The sequence below is a fragment of the Drosophila tropicalis genome, unplaced genomic scaffold (assembly GCF_018151085.1).
Source record: "Drosophila tropicalis isolate 14030-0801.00 unplaced genomic scaffold, ASM1815108v1 contig_381, whole genome shotgun sequence".
Taxonomy (NCBI): Eukaryota; Metazoa; Arthropoda; class Insecta; order Diptera; family Drosophilidae; genus Drosophila; species Drosophila tropicalis.
Genome location: NW_027172842.1, coordinates 127,072 through 148,365, shown reverse-complemented (window position 1 = coordinate 148,365; position 21,294 = coordinate 127,072).

The window sequence follows — 21,294 nt, the reverse complement described above, 5'->3', positions numbered from 1 at the left end:
TCACCAAAAGCGAAGGAAAAACATTTGTCATTGGCACCCAGCACTTCTCGAGCATGGACTCGTAATTTTACGAAACAGCTAAGTCAAGTCCCAAGAGACAGAGCAGAACAGCTCAACGAACCAGCTATATCAGTTAGCGAAGCACCAGCATCATGCTTAGATGCCAGTCACAGTAGTAATCAACCAGAACCGCAACTACCTAGAACCATGCCTAATCAGCGAAGAGCAAGACCAAATCGTGGTAATAATACTCGTCCTAATCGAGAGATCGATTATACGGTCATACAAAATATGATAGAACAAACAGTTTCTCGTGTAGTATCGTCGTTACCTATGAATTTAGGCCAGCGAAAAGTCCCATTAGACACGGTCCAAACCCGATCTCTGATAAGTTCGCCCTGCCCTACAACTGTTCAAAATGCAAAAATTGCAAATGTAATGCAGAAATGGACGGATCTACGGAAGGTCTAGGAGTAGAAGAATTTATTTATAGAGTAAAAGCCCTAACGGAGGAAACTCTTGATAGTGATTTTATTGGGGCGTGTAAACATATTCAAATATTATTTGGAGGAAAAGCCCGCGAGTGGTATTGGAGATATCATAAGCAAGTCCCTCGAATAGTATGGAGCGAGTTTTGTTCAGCTATTGGTCAGCAATATAAAGACTATCGATCAGATTTTATGAGCAAAGAAATGATTCGTGCTAGAAAGCAAAAAGCTGGAGAATCTTTTGTTTGTTTTTACGATGAGGTAGCTTATTTGATTGACAAGTTCGGTATAAAGTTTAAGGAAGAGGAGCTGATGAAAATTTTACAAAATAACCTGTTGCCAGAGATACGACAAAAGTTACTATATCAATCCATCGCATCAATAGGTCACCTTCGTAGATTAGTACAGATGCAAGAAAATCTAACACAAGAGCTCAGCCCTCAAGTAAAAGTAATTTCTAACACCAAAGCGAATGGACGCAGACAAATTTTTGAAATTCAAGAAGGGGGAAACCGAAGATAATAAAATAGTTCCAGACCCAGACGAGGAATATGAAGTTGCCGCTGTGCAAGGGAAGTTCGTTTGTTGGAATTGTCGCGAAGCCGGTCACACCTGGCAAAACTGTCTAGAGGAACGCACAATTTTTTGTTACGGTTGCGGCGCGGCCAATGTTTACAAGCCTCAATGTCAAGATTGTATAAAAAGGCTAGCGGAAAACCGACCGAAGGGTGCATCCAGAGAACGTCAGATGCTCCCGCAATAGTTACATCAAACTCGGAAAACGTTCAACAAAGTATCAACATTGTGAATCACAAAGTAAACGTACGAAAGTCTCAAAAACTCCCACTAAGATTTTTGTCATATCCTGAGCGTTTACAACATTACCTTACTGTTAAAGACAGAATTTTCAGATCTGACCAACCCTTGTCTAAACGCACGTTAAGACTAAGGAAATATTATGATCACGCAAGACAAACCAAGAAACTTTTTGTTGCAACAATTTTTAGAAACGACAACGATAATAGGAGCTATGCAGAAGTCTCATTTCTTACGTTCACAGAATTAGGTTTATTGGATACCGGTGCCAGCATTAGTTGTATAGGCTCGGATTTAGCACAAACAGATTTTTCACATTTTCCCCAATTTGTAAAAACTAAAGGTCAAGTGCGCACAGTGGACGGAAACGGCCAAAATGTGATTGGTATGTTAGAAGTAATAGTACGGTACGGTAGATTGGAAAGAATGTTAAAATTATTTGTAATTCCTACGTTGAAGAAAAGATTAATATTAGGTCATGATTTTTGGAGAATTTTCGAACTTGCACCGTCTATAATTAGTTCGATCGAGATTGGTTCTGAAAAAAAGTTAAAGACTGACCCTAGTTCTTATTCTCTCACGTATTCCCAAATTAGACAGCTTGAAGCCGTCAAGCAAATGTTTCCCAATGCAAGTCATCATCTCGGACGTACGTCCTTAATAAAACATCATATCGAGATTGGCGAAGCCAAACCGGTAAAACAACGTTTTTACGCTATTAGTCCCGCTGTTGAAAAATTAGTATACACAGAAATTGATCGTATGATTCAACTAGGAGTTATCGAACCAGCTGTTAGCGCCTGGAGCTCTCCTATTCGACCAGTAATAAAGCCCAATAAAGTGCGACTGTGCTTAGACGCTCGCAAGTTAAATGCAGTCACAATTAAGGATGCTTATCCTTTGCCCAGCATTGACAGTATTTTTTCAAGATTACCCAAGGCAAATATTATTTCCAAAATCGATTTAAAGGATGCCTATTGGCAAATAGAATTAACGGAAGCATCCAAACCTCTAACTGCATTTACAGTACCAGGAAGACCGTTATATCAATTCACAGTTATGCCTTTCGGCCTTTGTAATGCCACATCTACTATGAGTCGTTTAATGGATGAAGTAGTCCCTGCTGACCTTCGCCATTGTGTATTTTGCTATTTAGATGATCTGTGTATAATTTCAGAGGATTTCTCATCTCATCTTTCGGTGTTAGCAAGAATTGCGGAGCAATTTCGGAAAGCTAATCTGTCCATTAACATAGAGAAAAGTCAGTTTTGTGTCGCAAGCATTAGTTATTTAGGATATGTAATAGACAGTAAAGGTATCTGCACCGATCCGTCAAAGATTGAATGTATTAAAAATTGGCCACCACCTAGGAATTTGAAACAAACTAGAGGATTTCTTGGAGTTTGCGGTTGGTATCGCCGTTTTATACCGAATTTTGCCGATCTCACTTATCCTATAACGGAACTGTTGTCAACAAAAAGAAATTTTGTTTGGACTCCGGAAGCTTAAGCTTCTATGAATAAGTTGAAGGATCTATTAACTTCTGCCCCTATTCTACAAAACCCGGACTTTAATAAGAAATTTTTCTTACATTGTGATGCCAGCGATTATGGTATTGGCGCTGTACTTGTCCAATTATCAGACGCAGAGGAAGAGAAGCCTATTGCTTTCATGTCTAAAAAGTTAAGTCGTGCCCAACGCAACTATAGTGTTACTGAACGCGAATGTTTAGCCGTTATACTGGCTATAGAAAAATTTAGGTGTTATTTGGAATTGCAAGAATTTGAAGTAGTTACTGATCACTCTAGTTTATTGTGGCTAATGCGTCAACAAAATGTTTCTGGGAGATTAGCTCGATGGATTTTTCGCTTACAACAATTTAAGTTTAATATGTCGCATAGAAAAGGAAAAGAACACTTGATTCCTGACGCGTTATCAAGATTGCCCAACCTTTCGATAGAGGCGATAGAAATGGGTCCGATAATAGATCTTGACTCTGAAGCATTTTTGGACGATAGTTATATGTATCTGAAGAAGAAAATCACTGAAAATCCAGACAAATTCCCAGATATCAAAATTGTAAATAAACATTTGTATATTCGAACCGAACATGCCAATGGAGATTCTTATCAAGAGAAGCTTTCTTGGAAACTATGGGTGCCGGATAAACTCAGAGTTCATGTTCTAAAACAAGCTCACGATAGCCACACCTCTTCACATTCAGGTATGCAGAAAACTGTTGACAAGATACGTAGAACTCTTTTTTGGCCTGGTATGGTAAAGGATGTGCGGGACTATATTCGTTAATGTGACACTTGTAAGGAGTCCAAAGCACCAAATTATACGCTTAGACCACCTATGGGACAGCATATTCCAACTTGTAGACCTTTTCAACGTTTGTATATCGATTTACTTGGTCCTTACCCTCGTAGCAAAAATGGATTTGTCGGTTTATTAATTGTTCTTGACCATTTCAGTAAATATCATTGGTTACAACCTCTGAATAAGTTTCGCACGGAGGATATACAAGAATTTTTGTTAAAACAGATATTTCATTGTTTTGGAGTACCGGAAATCATCGTTAGTGATAATGGTGTTCAATTTAAGGCAAATTCGTTTAATTCTTTTCTTACTGAACTAGGCATAAAACATCAGTATACCGCTTTATATTCTCCGCAAAGCAACGCAGCTGAGCGTGTTGATCGTTCTCTGTTAGCTGCGATCCGTTCGTATTTAAAAAATCAGGATCAAACGCTTTGGGATCAACATTTAACGAGTATATCTTGTGCATTGCGATCCTCGTTGCATCAATCTTTAGGTTGCTCACCCTTTAAAGCTTTGTTCGGACTGGACATGGTTACTCATGGATCAGATTATAAACTTTTAAAGGAATTAAAGTTGTTACAAGAGCCCATAACACCGCTCAATCAGACTGACCAGTTAAACCTTTTGCGACAGGATATAAGAGAAAACATTAAGAAAGCATATGATCGAAATGTAGCACAGTCTAATCTTCGCAGTAAGTCTGTCTCTTTTAAAGAAGGCCAAGAAGTTTTTCGCAGAAATTTCGCGTTAAGCAAATTCTCTCAAAACTTCAATGCTAAATTAGCCCCTAAATTCATAAAATGTCGAATCAAAAAGAAGCTCGGAAACTGCTTTTATTTGTTAGAAAATATGCAAGGTAGAGAAGTAGGAACATTTCACGCCAAGGATATACGGAACTAATTCCCACTAATATGCTGCCTAACGTTGCATATTATCGGGTGGTGTAGCGTGCGCTAATTTAAACTTTCAAATTTTTAAACTTAACGACTTTACGCGCCACTTTGCCAATAGCGATCAATCAATAAATAAAAATATTGGTATCGATCGATCGATAAACGCATAATATGGGGATAGCGATAAATGATCTATCGTTTTTCTTGAGGTGGCAACGCGCTTCATTTTTTTGCTAGGCTTCATTTTCATTTTTAATTCTAAAGAGAAAAGTGTGTAAAAAAAAAAAGCTGTAGTCCAAATCTTTGGTTATACATCATAGCAGGTATGTAGGTTAATTAGAATTTTTACCCCGCCGCCATCTGCATCTTACTCTATATCCTAGATTGGAAACTTTACTTTTTCTGGCCAATATTCCTGATAGCTTTCGTTTGGGAAGATTATTTTCTGGAAAACCGGCGAGTTTTCAAATACCCATTTCTGGTGCCGGAGCACGTGCATCCGAATTTTCGGTTGTCGTTGCCTTCTGGAATTGGCATTCGGACATTGAAAAGACACCGCCAACATAACACCGGCAGTGCCACAACGTTTCTAAGTTAAGGCTTACGGTGCGGCCAAAGTGTCTCATTTCCCGAAAGGTGTCCTAACCTTCGGTGAACCGGATTTTTTGTACGGCAAGGTTTTAAAGGCAGTGGCCTACCTAACACATGTGACCACCTCGAAAGCTCCTACAAATTTTTTTTAAATTAACCTCGTTTTGAACGAAATCTTTAAGTCCTGATATTTTCATTTCTGATCTTATTATTAAATTTTAATTCCTAATCAAGTTAAACAAAAAAAAAAAAAAAAAAAAAGAAAGATAATGTAAATAAGTCAAATATTGAATCAATTAAAGTCTCGTTAAGGTTATATTAAATAATTCAAGTCGAGAGTAACGTAAAATAGAGTAAATGTAAAAGCAAAGTGAGTGAACGGAGTTTAATGGTGGTCATAAAGCGCGAAGGAGAAATCATCATATAAACACCCTCCCCAGTGCATCGATGGAAGGCCTTTCAGCGAATAAACTATGGGGTAAGTGCCTAGTGTATTAAGCAGTATCAATTCGGCGACTTTCAACCAAGTTTTTGCGAACTATGGAGGATGGTAGTCAATTGATACTCTGATTTGTTGATGTAATTTCTGTTTCAGCGTTTTGTGATCAACCAGATAGTTAAATTAAAAAAAAAAAAAATGATTTTCGTAAATAATGTTTGACTTGAAGAGCAATCAAAAGCAATAAGTGAATTAGTGCGACTTGAAAATTTAAAATAACTTTAAAGAATTTAAAAAAAAAAAAAAAAAGATAAAAGAGAACTTGAAATAAGATGAATAATTACAAGAAAAGATGTTAACTGAATTCATTTAATATTCCTTCTATATTTTTTTTTCTATTCTATAATCTTCTACAATAATTAATAATGTGTAACTAGTAAGCTCTCTTTTATACTGCTAGTTTTAGCCCCTCTTATTCAATAGTTTAATTAACTTTGCGTTCCATTGTTTTGCAAGTCTGAAAGTTCGGAATCTCAAAATGTTGAGTCATACCAGACCAGCTGTTTAAAATTAGTCTGTAAATATTTCTTTAAAATTTATTGTGTACAACAAGAAATGCTTCTATCTGAAATTATAATGAATTTGAATATGATTGCTTAAGCTTTCTAATTAATATTCCTAGTGATATGGGTACATGAGTTGATATCGATCAGTTTTTGGGAATCTTTACAAATGCCAATAAAGATTCATGGTTGGGAGGGTATAGAACTGATAAGGTCCATCTACATCTAGACCTCAGTAACCGCTAGCTTGTGAACAACAGGATACACCATCATTTCTTTTGTCTTTTTTTATTAACATGAATTCCCTACTGTTTTCGTAAGTATTTTCTGCTAGTCCTTCTATTTTCATTTAAAGTTAGTTTCAGTAGAGATCCTAATAAAATTAAATTTTATAATTAAAGGTAGAGATTCAGCAAACAACCCCCCCACCCCGAAAAGAGCTACGGAACCAGAGGATCTCGAATCTGCTGCAATTCACCTACCGCCTTCTTTTGGTTATCGATAGCTTTATCGTCGCTGTGATAGGAGAACCGATTATATAAAAATTATGGCGCGCAACGAGAAACCGAATAGGAAGGTTACAGATTTAAATCTCGACTTCCAACTGCAGTTAACTCAGAACCGTGACCCGGAGATTGTTAAATTCCGAGATGATCTAGAGAAATGTGAAATAGCAAATTTCGAGCTACGTGACGGATACGTTGTTCACAAAAAACTTCCGAATGACCGATATGTTATCCGGGATGTGGATGGCTCCCAGATCACCCAACTGCCGTATGACGGGGTACTAGAGGCCTCCAAATTAAAGCTATGGGAATTATGTTAAATGTTTACACATATCTCGATGTCAGTATTTCTAAGTATCGATTGTTGGTATTTCTAAGTATTGATTGTTAATATTTCTAAGTATCGATTGTTAGCATTTTAAGTATCGATGGTTAAGTATTAAGGCATATATCGGTATGCGACCTAAGGGCACACTGGAGCGTGGCTTCCTTCTTCTTCCGGCAACCACCAAACGAGACAGACATCTAGCTGTTCATCGGAATTTTAAATCTTTTGCCATCGATACTTACAAATCTATTTTTCAGAAAATAAATACAAGTTTACATTGCAGTTGTTATGTCATTGATTTAAAATAAAACATTTCTAAAAATAAACTTTAATTTTTTTTGCATTTGCATTAAGCGATCGCTAAAAATGGTTGTTTGACAGTTAATTTATGTAGGAAATGTCAGGCGGGCATAATCATGGCAATCGTGTAGTGCCTAGTGAGCGAGACAGAACGACACGCAGCGGCCGTACCTATCTGGTCGACTCACTCATTGAAAAATAAAGCAGAAGTGTCGATCCAAAGGCACTCGCAATAGTGCTGCAAAATAATCGATATTTTGAAGTATCGATATTTACGATATTCTGAGAGAAAAAATCGATATTATCGATATATCGACATTTTTTTACTTATAATTTTTTTAGAAAATGGTTTATTTTTATGACGTACTACTATTCCTAAATGGATGCAGGAGTACAAAAACAGAACAAATATATTAACCGTATATATTGAATTCATTTATATTAAAAGAATATAATTAATTATAAAAGATAATTAATTATAAACAACTTATACTAACCTTAACGGTTAAAATGTTTAACAAAAATATCAAATATAATTGCCTTCATGGCAGATTGACTGAGATCATTTTTTACAAACTTAAATAAACCAAAACGGTTAAAATAATAAAATATTATTGCCTTCATTTCAGTTTGATTAGAAATAATGATCACAAAGAAAATTAAGACAAAACCCGTTGCTTTTTCTTTTTCCTGGCTTTAAGGAAGCACGTTTGGAATTGGCGGTTAATCCAGCTTTGCTGAACATTCGCTCACTTTCGGCAGATGTTGCCGGAATGCATAAATATTTCTTTGCCAGAGTTTGGAGAGCAACGTCGTTTTTCGATATATCGATCTTAAGAAACCCGAATCGATATAATTCCAAATTTCGGAAATATCGATACTGCTGCGATATTTTTGCAGCACTATCTCGCAATCGTACTCTCGCCTCGATCACATCGCACACCTAATTTTATCACCAAGGCCATTATAATAATAAATAAATATATGTATTCTTAACACAAAGAAATATTGTTAATAAAATAGGACTAAATAAGGAAAACACATTCTTAAAAAATATTGCGATAAATAACCGGAATTAATCCAATTCTACATTTATTCTTTTACGAAAACGCCATTAACAAAATTAGGCAGAGGGCGCTTTTGCACAAAACAATTATGTATAAGAGAATCTGCGAACCTGCTGGAAATGGAAAAAAATATCAAAGAAGTTAAATTCGGCTATGCCGAAGTTTATATACCCATGCAGTCCTTGACATTAATAATTTTACATGTTCAAAATTTGTTTTCTGCAACTCAATTCATCATTATACAAACAAAACAATTTTTTCTTCATACTACACAAATTCTTTTTCCCTCATTCCCTAAGCAAAACAACGCACGCATACACATACAGTTTATGTAGCGTTGATGATGACGTAGTAGCCCTCCAGTACCAAATGTCCCCGGTCGACAATGTCGCCGCATCGTCGACTATACCGAAGTCGGCAGAATTAAATTCTGCCGGCGTCGACATGCAAAGACCAGCCGACGGTGCCCGAACTATCCAATGTCGTCATCGAAACACTTCGGCTACCGAAAAGAGTTGAGCAAACACAATTTCTTGAAAAAAATTGCCACAAAAAAAAAAAGCCAAGAATAGGAAAAATGCAGCATCAAATAATATTTATTTTTATGACGGCTTTTCCATACCCTTGTTACTTATGGATGAGGGAAAAATTTGAACATTATTACCATATACATATTATTTTTATATATACATACATAATTTGTCAATAACTTGTTACTTATACATAAATTGATCATTAAATAAGCATGTTTTTTTGATGTGAAACATATGTAAATTTCACATAATTTTACATGCATCGTCGGTTATGGCCAAGCATACTCTGTGTTTTCGGCACGCGACAAAAAGGAAGACAAAAAGAACAAAGTTCAAACGGGACATTGCATTGTTGTTTTTATTTACCATTTCGGCACGCGTCGCTTTGTAATTTTCGTTTCTCTTTGCATTTGATTTAAATTTGCGTACAAGACAGTTGTCAAAGATTTCAGTGTGAAAGATTACAGCGAAAATATTTAAATTATTAAAAATTTATAAAGGTAAGTTTGCATGCATTTCAAAATAATTCAAATAAAGTTTCTAAATTTTAAAAATAGAAGTGACAAATTTTAATTTTTTATGTTGCAGATGTCTCAAGGAGTACAGCCAGCGGCATTAGAAGATACATAATTTATTGTTTATGTTTATTGTTATACCCTTGCTGTTAAATAAAAATTTAATAAATGAATAAATTAATAAAAAGAAAATTTTGTATTTTGTATTTTATTTTTGTATGGACAACACTATCGACATTTAATGTAATTGTCGATGGAACGTCCTCTGAAGCGCATTAAAAAAGTCCCACCGACCAACGGTCGACATTTAACGCAATTGTCGATGGAACGTCCTCTGACGCGCATGCAAAGAAGATCCGTCGATCAACAGTCGACATTCAAAGCAAATGTCGATGAAACGTCCTCTGACACGAACGCAAAGAAGACCTGCCGACGTACCGTCGACGTTCAGAGGAAATTTCTTTGCAAATGTCCCTCAATACATTTTCGAAAAACCATCCGCGGACATACCGTCGACTATGTCGCTCAGTTGTCCCGATTGTCCTTATTGCTAGGCCATCTAATGTTAAATGTCGCCGCAACTTAAATGAGCGTGTCGCCGCTATGTCCCCCAAGACATCGGACATGTCCCCGGAAACTCGACGGAGAGTCTCCGCAGACACGAACTGCAGGGAGGCTTTGTTTGTATGTACATATGTATATTGATGAACTGAGTTGCAGGGAAAGAAATTTCAAAATGTAAAAATATTATTGCCAAGGACTGCAAGGGTATATTAACTTTTGCATAGCCGATGTTAGCTTCTTTGATTTTTTTTCCTATCATTCATGCAGCTCACTATTTTGTATCCAAAACTATTATATTAGTAAATTTCAGAGAGACACTCCAATTTTTTTCATCTATGTTTCATCCATAACTACATATATGATATAGTGGTCCGATCCTCAAAATGTTCATAATTTTTCTGCTCCGGGCTAAAAGTAGTGTAACGATCCTTTTTCGTCCTTCAGGATAATTTCAATCTTTAGGGCGAGGTTCGGCACAACAAATTTTAATTTGTGCCCCAGTGAAATCACGACACAATAATTTATGTACATATATATAAATGTATGTTGGAGTTTATTTCTATGTTTTGGGTTTTTGGTTAAATGTTTATATAAATCACGACACAATAATTCATGTATATAACTGCTTTAGACTTTTGGTTAAATGTTTAGATATGATTTTACACTGATTCGGGTTGATGTTTTGTATTGGCTGTGTACTTTTTGTAATTTTATTTAGATTTTTGTGGTTGTTTAATGAGTCTATAAGGTTACTCGTAAGGCCTTATAACTCGATGACTTGCTCGCACTCGTAGATTGCTATGCGCCAAATATTTTTAAGGTTACTCGTAAGGCCAAAAGAGATTTGTTGCTTCGCTTGTTGTTGATCAGGATCAGGAAGAAAGTAATCAGAGACTTCGTGAATTAAGGAAAAAGTGCGTATGCTCTTCAGCCGTTGATTTTTCTGTTCTCTGCCTCCCACGCATCTTCCCGCTGTGACGAAATTGCTGGTTTGATCGTATGTGGTCCGATCGAACTTGTTGTATCATAACGAAATGTTGCGTGTTTTAATTGCAGCAACATATTGCGAAGCATGATCTTTGGCAACATGTTGCCAGGCACCATGTATCCTTGGTTTTACATTGCGTTCTTTTTGGTTATTTCCATGTTGTTGTGTGGAACATTATTGTCAAATATATGTTCCTCACACTTCCCACCTTCTTCTGGAGCGAATTACCGTGCCTCTCGCTCCGCCTGCTCGATGACCTCATCCACCTCCCGTCACAGCAGCTCGTCGAGTGCCCCCCTGCTTTCGGTTTTCAATGACCGAGTCAGTGGCACTCTCCTCGCTGCTGTAGCCGCTGTCTCCCTGTACTCCATTCGTGCTCATCCTCATCTTCATCCGAGGAAATGACAATGACCGGCTCCAGCTCAACCGGCCCCTCGTCATCGGACTCCTCCTCGGAAACGTAGCCGTAGCCACCGTGCCGGCCACCACATGCCACTCGTACCCGTGGTGCCACGCCTCGTCTTCATCCTGGCCATTATTTCCGTTGAGATGGTTCATTTTGCTTGTTAAATATTTATTATGATTTTTGTCTTTATGTGACGATTACTCGGCGACTGTTTCAATCTTAGTAATTGGGCCGGTGCTGTTTGAGTTCATGGGAACCTCGCATTTTTGGTACACTTTCCCAGTACCGTTTTCCTGGCTCTGATTTCCCCGCTTGCTTCCATGTATTGCGCTTTGTGTTCGGCAGAGGGAGAGTCTTGGTGGTCAACTCACTACCACTAACATGTTGTCCATTTGTTGTTGTATTTGTAGCTCCTTAATCCCGTTGTTTCATCCTCGCTCTTTTCTTTATCATTTCCTTCAGCACAAAAAAAAAAACGATATGTTGATTGAATATCGTTGTTTACGATATTGTGTTTGGTCGGCATTCTATGTTGCGTGTTGTTTGCAACATTGTTGCTTGGCTCCGTTCTCGTTGTTGGGTACATGTTGCTTGGTGTTTGCTGCATTGTTGCTTGGATATGTTTCTCGTTGTTGAGTACATGATATGTTTCTCGTTGTTGGGTACATGTTGCTTGGTGTTTGGTACATTGTTGCTTGAATATGTTTCTCGTTGTTGGACACCTGTTGCCGGCTGTTCTGTATTTAAATCCTCTGGTTGTTGTTTTAGCTGGCTAATGTGTGCTTGTTTAATTTTTCCTGTGATTTCATGTCGTAGCTTGCATATGACTGGGGATATGAACCCTTGAACCGTGTATGGCCCTCCAAATTTGGGTGCTAATTTTGCAGCAAGTCCTTCTGCTGCGTTTGACAGGTGATGCTCCTTTGCTCATACCGTAGATCCAATTGCCAGTCTCCATTCGCGCCGCACAGTTGGGCCTCTGCTCGGATAGCGTTGCAAAAATACGTTTTTTCATGATCGCGTTTGGCAAAAATTATATATGCAATCGATAGGAAATACTTCAGAGATTATGAATCCGAAAAATTTTTTAAATCGGTTGAGATTTATGGGTGCTAGAGGCGCCCAAAGTTGAGACATTTTTAGTGAAAAGGAAAAAATGATAATTTTTAAAAAAAATCGCAACTTTAAAACTGAATATTGGGCGATTTCAACAATCTATCTTGGATTTTTTGGTTTTATCTGAAAAGTATGTTCTTTATTAATAGCATGTTTCATAAATTTTAATAATTACTTAAATAGTTATTGAACTAGAAGCGTTTAAAAAATGTACTAAATATTGGCATTTTTTGAACTTTGATGGAATAAAACTAGCAAGACTCAACGAGTATCAATACCGGACTACATACACTAGGTAGGTGAAATATTTACCTATCAGATGTATATAGTCCCAATATGCGGAGACCTGCGACAGCGATGCGTAAGCCATAAAACTAAGGCAACCTCGCCTAAAAAAATGCGCTGCAGGTTTAAGGAAGAAGAAGAGCGCATGCGTATTGGCCTGTAGCTTCTTTGTATTTAAATGATAACATTGCGTAATGCTGTTTTGCAAATACTACCTTACATATATGCCTTTCTACAATGATAAATTGCTAATTACCTGCTTTGGAAAAAATGACAAGACTTATTATTGACAAGACTTGTTATTTAAGTTGATGAAAAGTTTGTCCTATTTGTGGGTTGGTCGTTTTTATTTCCGTTTACCTAATTGGATGTAAATATTAAGTTGTTTACCTAATTAATACAAAAAGGGTAATACCGAAACACGAATGATGGAAATCTTTCAAGGAGATTTTTTGAAAATGATGAAGTGACATCTTTTATAACAGGGGTTAGTCAAGAGATCATTAAACGGTTGGCTGTTATCTTAAATGTTATAAATTGCAAGGAAATGGTAAATGGTGAAAAATTTGCCGAATATACTTCAAAGACTGCTCATCTTTTGACTGAATTGTATCCGCAAAAAAAACTTACCCCAACGGTACATAGGATTTTGGCTCACGGAAAGGATTTAATAGAATATCAGTGTTTACCACTTGGAGAGCTATCCGAAGAAGCACAGGAATGTAAAAACAAGGACTACAAAAGGTTCAGATACACTAATACATTAAAAACTTATCGTGTTAGACAAAATGAAGACCTTTTTAACATGCTAGCAGCCTCTTCGGACCCACTTATTGCATCACTGAGACACGTGCGATCACGAAAGGATTTGGAAAATAGCAACTATAGTCCCGAAATGTTGAGTTTATTAGATACTGATGTAAATATTGAAAATTATTTTGAAGAAAATCAGAAATCAATAGCAAATTTTCAAAATTAACCTAAAAAAAATTACAAAAAAATTTTTTTTCTTTTTGTAATTATGTTAAAAAATCAAATTAAAACATTAAAAAATGTTACATAGTCGTCTAAAACAATGAAAAATTCCATTTGTGATTGAAAAAAATCGGGTTTCGATCCATTTTTAAAGGAAAAACATACTTGGAAATATTTTCTGACTTTGACCTTGAATATTACAGCACCACGAACACCCAGCACTTTTGACAAACATTCATTTTGAAGCTTATGGTATTCTTTATCATATGCTTTTTACATTTTTGAAATCGATTTATTGGTTTAAACGCTATGATTTTTGCAATGCTAAATGCCAGAAGGCCCCACTGTGCGCCGTCTCAAATTATAATGACGTGCCTGATCTTGTGCCGCAGTCTCTCTCCTTCTGATGAGTTCGAAAAGTTCTTTCATCTGGTTAACTTTTTCCTCTGTTGTTGCATTCTCTTTTCCTGTGCCATTTGTGACGCTGTCATATATGGCTCCCGGCATTCTTGGTTCTCGGCCTTGCACCACATATGCGGGCGTGAATCCAGTTGCTTGAGATTGGCGTGTGTTTATCGCCAATGTAATTTCTGTCCAGCACTCGTCTCAATTCCGTTGGTTGTCTCCTGCATATTGGGCAATCATTTTTTTGACAGTTCTATTTACTCGTTCGGTTGGGTTTTCCTGAGGCGTATATGGCGCTGTTAATTGGTGGCTGCTTCCCCATCCTTCTAGCATCTTCTTGAAGATCCTGCTCGTGAATTGGACTCCATTATCCGTTATAACTATTTTTGGTGTCCCGAATCTTGTTAAAATCCCTTCTCTGAAGGCCTTTACTAAGTTCTCCGCCGTTGCCTTGCTCATGGGTATGATTTCTGTCCATTTCGAGAAACGGTCTATAATCACCAGCAGCATAAAATTTCCGTGTTTTGATCTGGGCAATGGCCCAACGAAGTCCGCGCATATTGTTGCCCATGGTTCCTCCGGTACTTGTGTTAGCTATTTTCCTGCCGCTTGTTGTTGATTAGGGAATCCCGACGAAGATTCTGATGTCTCTTTGCATTCCCGGCCAGTAGTATCTTGCGGCGGTCCTAGCAATTGTTCGCCGACTGCCCGTATGCCCGGCCGTCGCTGACGAGTGGTTTTCCTCCATTATTTGTTGTCGTAGACTCTTTGGCACACACATTTTCCATGCCACCACTTCCTCTTGTCCTGCTCTGTGTGGTATGTTTCTGTATAGTTGGCTGTTTTCTATCATATAGTCTGGATATTCCTGTGGCTGTTGCTTGATTTTTTCCATCATATCCTGAATCCATTCACACTCCTTATTGGCTTGTCGTAGTCTAGCGCCGTTGTCTGTTATGCGGTTGCATCTCTCCATTGGTTGCCTCGACAGGGCGTCTGCTACTATGTTCATCTTGCCTTTCCGATATAATATTTTAAAGTCCTGAATCCATTCACACTCCTTATTGGCTTGTCGTAGTCTAGCGCCGTTGTCTGTTATGCGGTTGCATCTCTCCATTGGTTGCCTCGACAGGGCGTCTGCTACTATGTTCAGCTTGCCTTTCCGATATGATATTTTTAAAGTCGTACTGCTGTCGTTTCAATGCCCATCTTGCTATTCTGCCTGTGGGACTATCTATGCTGTTCAGCCTTCAGTTTTCGTACGGCCCATAATAGTATGGTTGGCGATAGCGCCAGACACTCTTTTTCAGTTGCCGAATAATTTTTCTCCTACGAATTTAGTTCTCTAGACAGATATGATAGGACCCTCTCGCCTTCTTCGGTGTTCTGTATGAGGATTGCTCCTAGTCCCATGTTGCTTGCGTCTGTCTGTAGAACAAACAGTTTTGTGAAGTCCGGGCATGCTAACACTATTCCATTCGTCAGCTTTTCTTTCACTGCGTTGAATGCTTCCTGATGGTCTTTATTTCAGTGCCACCTTGTTTTTTTCTGTACCATGACGGTACACCCAAATATTGGCGTAGTTCTTTCACACATGTTGGCGGTTTTAGCTGGGCTATTGCTGCTACTTTGTCCGGGTCCGTGGCTATACCATTTTCTGTCACTACGTGCCCCAGAAACTTTAATTCCTTTCTGAAGAACTGGCACTTCTCTGAGTTTATTCATAGGCTTGCCTCTTTTAGTCTTCTGAATACTTCTTTCAGGTGTTGTTTGTGATCTTCTATTGTTTTGCTCACGATTACTATGTCGACCTGGAATGCAAATGCGTTCGGCATCATCTCTGGGCCAATCACTTGGTCTAGTGCTCGTTGAAACGTTGCTGAAGCTGAGTGTAGATACCAATACCCGTCTTTTAAGTCCAAGCTGCTTATGAACCTTGCCTGACGCAATTGATTTAGTATATAGTCGATACGTGGCATCGGATATGCATCCTTTATAGACTTCGCGTTGATTTGTCTAAAATCCACACATAATCTCCATTTGCCCGTTTGCTTTTTCTTTACCATTACTGTATGGGCTTTGTGATGGTTCTATGCATCCTAGATTCAGCAACTCATCGACTTTCGCATTGATATCCGCTTGCTTCTTGGGGTTTTTCGGATAATATCGTTGTTTTATCGGGATGTCGTCCTTCATTGTGATCCTGTGTATCCCCACTTTTGACGGTCCCTTGATTTTCGCCAACTCCATCATTTCGTGTTCTAGAAACGTGTGTATTTCTGCTTGCGCTTCCTTCTGAGTCACCATGATTGATATGCGTTCGGTTATCCTGCCCTGCATTCTCTTTACCGTTGGAATTTTTATCCTGTGGCCTCCGCATGCTATTTCGGTGTTCATCAGCCTTAAGAAATTCCATCCTAAGATTAAGGCATCTATTCCGTCTGGCATGATGAGAAATGTTATGTTGTTATTCCTGCTACTTCTATCATTGCTGACAGTTGGTCCTCCTCCCTTATTACCTGGCCTATCAATTTTGAGGTGCTGGTTGGTTTGGTTCCTGTTCTTACCTCATAGGCTGGAACCGAAGCCCGTTTCCCGATCTCCAACAGCATTCTTTCGTTCTTGTTCCGATTTTTCCGCATTGCCAGCAGAAAATTAGTTGGTTATTGTTGCATTCGCTGGCCCAGTGTCCTGCCTCACCGCACCTCTGGCATGCCTGGTTCGGATTCATGACTCTTCCATCTCGTATGTTGTTATGTGCTCGATTCTGGTTTTGCGTACTGGTATCCTGACATCTTCTGCATTGTATTTCTTGTGGTCCGTAGTTGTTTATCCCTCTGTGATTTACTTGGCTGTTGTGAACTCTTCGTAGTGGAATTCGGCTCTTTCCTGCTCCAGCATTTCATGTTCTTCCGCTAGTTGCATCAGCGCCTCCAGATTTGTGATGTTGTGTGGCCGAACAAATATTCACAAGTCTGGTGCACACCAATTTTCCAGAATTACTTCTAGTTGCTCAAATTGTGGGATTTTTAGAAACCTCATCATTGTCTGCATTTCTACCATGTAGTCCTTAAAGCATTCGTAGTTACCTTGTTTGCGTGCCTTGACCTGATCGGCCAGTTTGGTAAAAAATCCCTTTGGCAGAAAATATCTCTTGAAGCATTCTGCAAATTCTTTCCATGACGGTCATTGTTTATTGTTCGCAACATACCATTTTAGAGCTCTGTCCTTTAGCAATTCTGGCATCGCCCTTGGTATCATATCCAGTTCTATGCCGTACATGTCCGCTGACCACTCTATTTGTTCCAGAAATTCCAGAGGTTTCGAGTTGCCATCGAACTTAAACGTCCACTCTCTTACTTGTTTAGCCACCTTGGCATACCTGTTTGCTGTGTTTTGCGCCATTTTTGTGTGTTCAATTGTTTGTCGTCTTTGGTTATTTTTCTCTATAGTTTTGTCCAGTGCTCCTTCACTTCCCCATCTTGGTGGTACGAATGGGGGAATCGTTAGAGTAGCCATGTTTATTTTATGAAACGCCTCGGCCTCCTTGCTCTCACCATTCTCGCCTGTCTGTGCTGCGCTTGTTCCTGGTTTTTGCTTGGACATTTTTGTGAACTTGTCTTTTAATCGGCTTATCTCTTCTTTCCATAACAAAATATATATAAATGTATGTTGGAGTTTATTTCTATGTTTTGGGTTTTTGGTTAAATGTTTATATAAATCACGACACAATAATTCATGTATATAACTGCTTTAGACTTTTGGTTAAATGTTTAGATATGATTTTACACTGATTCGGGTTGATGTTTTGTATTGGCTGTGTACTTGTAGTTATATTTAGATTTTTGTGGTTGTTTAATGAGTCTATAAGGTTACTCGTAAGGCCTTATAACTTGATGACTTGCTCGCACTCGTAGATTGCTATGCGCCAAATATTCTTAAGGTTACTCGTAAGGCCAAAAGAGATTTGTTGCTTCGCTTGTTGTTGATCTTGACTCGACGACTTCATCAATGTCCTGACTTGCTGCTCGCCTTATATAGGCCTCCTGGGCCTCCAGAATCACTTGGTGTGATACCGCTAAACAGCCGGTCAATTTCCATCGGCCCATCGCTTTCATCCACGCTGTTGCTATGCGTGGTGAAAGTCCCGTACAAGTCCTTTGCACAGCCGCATCGACTTTCTGGCTGCTGTGCGCCCATTAAATTCCTGTCCTTGTTCTTCCGCTCTGCCCAAATAGCGCCTCTATTGCTATGCGGGCTTCCATCGTTTTCTAGTATATTGCTCTGGTCGCATGTCCTCTCTCGTTGCTAGGCGACGCTGTTTTCTTCGATGTCCTTCTCCTTGTGGGATTGTTCTCTTAATTTTGGGCATGATTGCTCTTCTATATGGCCGTTTACTTTATGTGAACAACATATTGATTTTCGTTCATTTGGTTTCAGTTAATTTATTTCAACATTAACTAAAATCATTTGTCTACGTCATCAAAACGTTATTCGCCTCTTAGACAGAGCTTCCCCAATACCCAATTCCCCCTTTCTTCGGCTTACACACACTCCCCTTTGCCCATCGAACTTGATCGACGATATTGGCTTTACTTAATATGCACACAGCCCCCCACATTGGACATGCTTCGCCCTCACATTGGACTTTTGTGTCTCTCTGCTTGTTCAGCCTCGTAGAGCGAGCTCCATCCACCGGTACCCGTTCTCAATCGGCACACGCATAGTGTCGGTGTGCTGACCTGTATTGCTGAATTCTCAAATGTTCATGCATACTCTTTCTTAATCGGTACATGCCCTCTTGTGATTGGAGCATCGCAGCCCTCTCTCTTGTGCGTATGCTCTCCAGCCGTTGATTTTTCTGTTCTGTGCCTCCCACGCATCTTCCCGCTGTGACGAAATTGCTGGTTGGATCGTATGTGGTCCGATCGAACTTGTTGTATCGTAACGAAATGTTGCGTAGCATGATCTTTGGCAACATGTTGCCGGACACCATGTATCCTTGGTTTTAAATTGCGTTCTTTTTGGTTATTTCAATGTTGTTGGGTGGAACATTATTGTCAAATATATGTTCCTCACAGTAGCTCATAAACCGTATAAAGACTCAATGCAGTTGATGGACAACTAAATATTCATAAATAGAAAACCACAAAGGCTCACCAACCATTGCAATCGACAACTATACGTTATTGTGTGAAGCCTATCTTGATGTTAACACGATTCATCTGCGGGACTCTTAATGCGGCTAGCAAGACAATCGGCTGGGGTGGTTCTTTGATAAATGTGTTTCACCCAATCACACGTCAGCAACTTTAAATAAAGTCCCTGTGCTGAAACTCGATATAGAATAGAGAGAAAAGAATAGAAGAAAATAGTCCTAGTGTTGGCTGCATAGGTGTTTTTACAGCCGCGCTCTCTACCCACCCTGATTTTCCCTTCAGCGCTAGTGGAAAATCTCAAAACAAACGTCCTTATTCACATTAGATTGCCAAAAAAAAAAAAAAAAAATCAGAAAATTAACTAATTATAAATATCATTGTGGTAGTTTTAGCGACCTTTGTGTTGTTATATAAAATTTTTTTTTTTTTTTTTTTGATCAGGCTTTAGGTCATTTTTTCCAAATAAAAATGAAACATTGTTTTATTTATTTTTATTTATTTTCCGATATATTTCGGTTGCGCAGCGGCAACCGTCTCAGGGCAACTACAATAAAATACAAGAACATTTAACAATTATGTGACATTCAACAAAATCTTTTGTAACATACATTATTTAACACGTCAGCACCGTTTGACGTGGAGTTACGAACTAATTCTTGTCAAGTAAATGTCTGTATATGTGAGCGCAGTTGTCAGTATCAGTCTTAAAGTTAAGTCGTGTGGCGCTCGGTGTATTGATGATATATAGCATCTCCATCGTGAACCTTTTGTTATAGTGCCGCTCTTCATCTAATATTGTCGTCTCTTCGAAATTCGGTGCATGGCCACTAGTTGGACAGTGTGTCATTAGTGCTGTTTTTGGTGTGTCTGTGTAATGCCTCATTTTATAGTCCGATTTGTGTTGGGAAATCCTAGTTTTTAATTTTGATTTTGTCGTCCCTATGTATATCTTATTGCACGGTATGTTTCCTTGTCCATTGCATGGGATTTTGTATATCACATTGCTTCTATTAGTCATCTCTATTTTGGATTTTGTTTTGTTGAATACATGTTTGAGGGTATTGTCCGGTTTATGTGCTATTTTTATTCTATCTTTGTCATAACAATCCGAATGTGATAGTCTTTCCGATAATTTTGGTACATAAGTGACCGATATATATGTTTTTTCATTCTTAGTTTTGTCAATGGTGGATTTATGTTTTTTAAATAATGTCCTGATTACGTTATCCGGAAAATCATTGTCCTTTAAAATATTTATTATTTCCATCTTCGTTTCTTCATGGTATATTTTATCCGAAATGTTCAGCATCCGTTGGATACAGCTCCTTGCTGTATTTATTATCATCGTTGAATAGGGATTCCGGAGGAGAAGAATAACCCAATCTTCATTCGTTGAATTCAAAATATGAACTGATTTTATTAACAAAAGTATGGAGTTTATATAGGGAATCTTAGGCTCTAGGAGGTAACAATTGTTCTTAAAATATCTTATTCTAATGAGACTCAAACCCAAGATTTCGGGGGTTGAAAATTATTATTATTTTGGGCACGGCTTTGGCCACTTGACATCCTGCCGTTGTGATATTTTGGGTTAGTTTAGAATTACAAGTGTTTTTTCCACAACGTGTGTGGCTGATTGTAATTCTAGTTATATGCTAGATTACTTGTTTGTGACAAAAGTACATTTGTATAATGTTTTCTTTAGTGCATCTGATTTGGTGAAGCCGCTTCAGATGAACACGATGTTTATTCTTAAACATTCTGCAAAGGGCCGCCAAATGTGGCGTTTTGGAGTTTATTTTTATAGTATGTAGTTAGTTTTTGATTTAATCGACCTTTAAATTGTTAAAAAACCATGCTTTGCCTCCGCTCGCCTCTTCTTAAGCTCGTTCGGACTCCGCTCGCCACTCCGATCTGCTCCTGCGGCCACCTGGCACCATCCTTTTCGTCTCTGCAACTATGTTGTTGCTCTGCTGCTAACGTGCTGCCTCCTTGCAACTATTTCATTGCTCTTCTGCTATCCTTTGTTGCC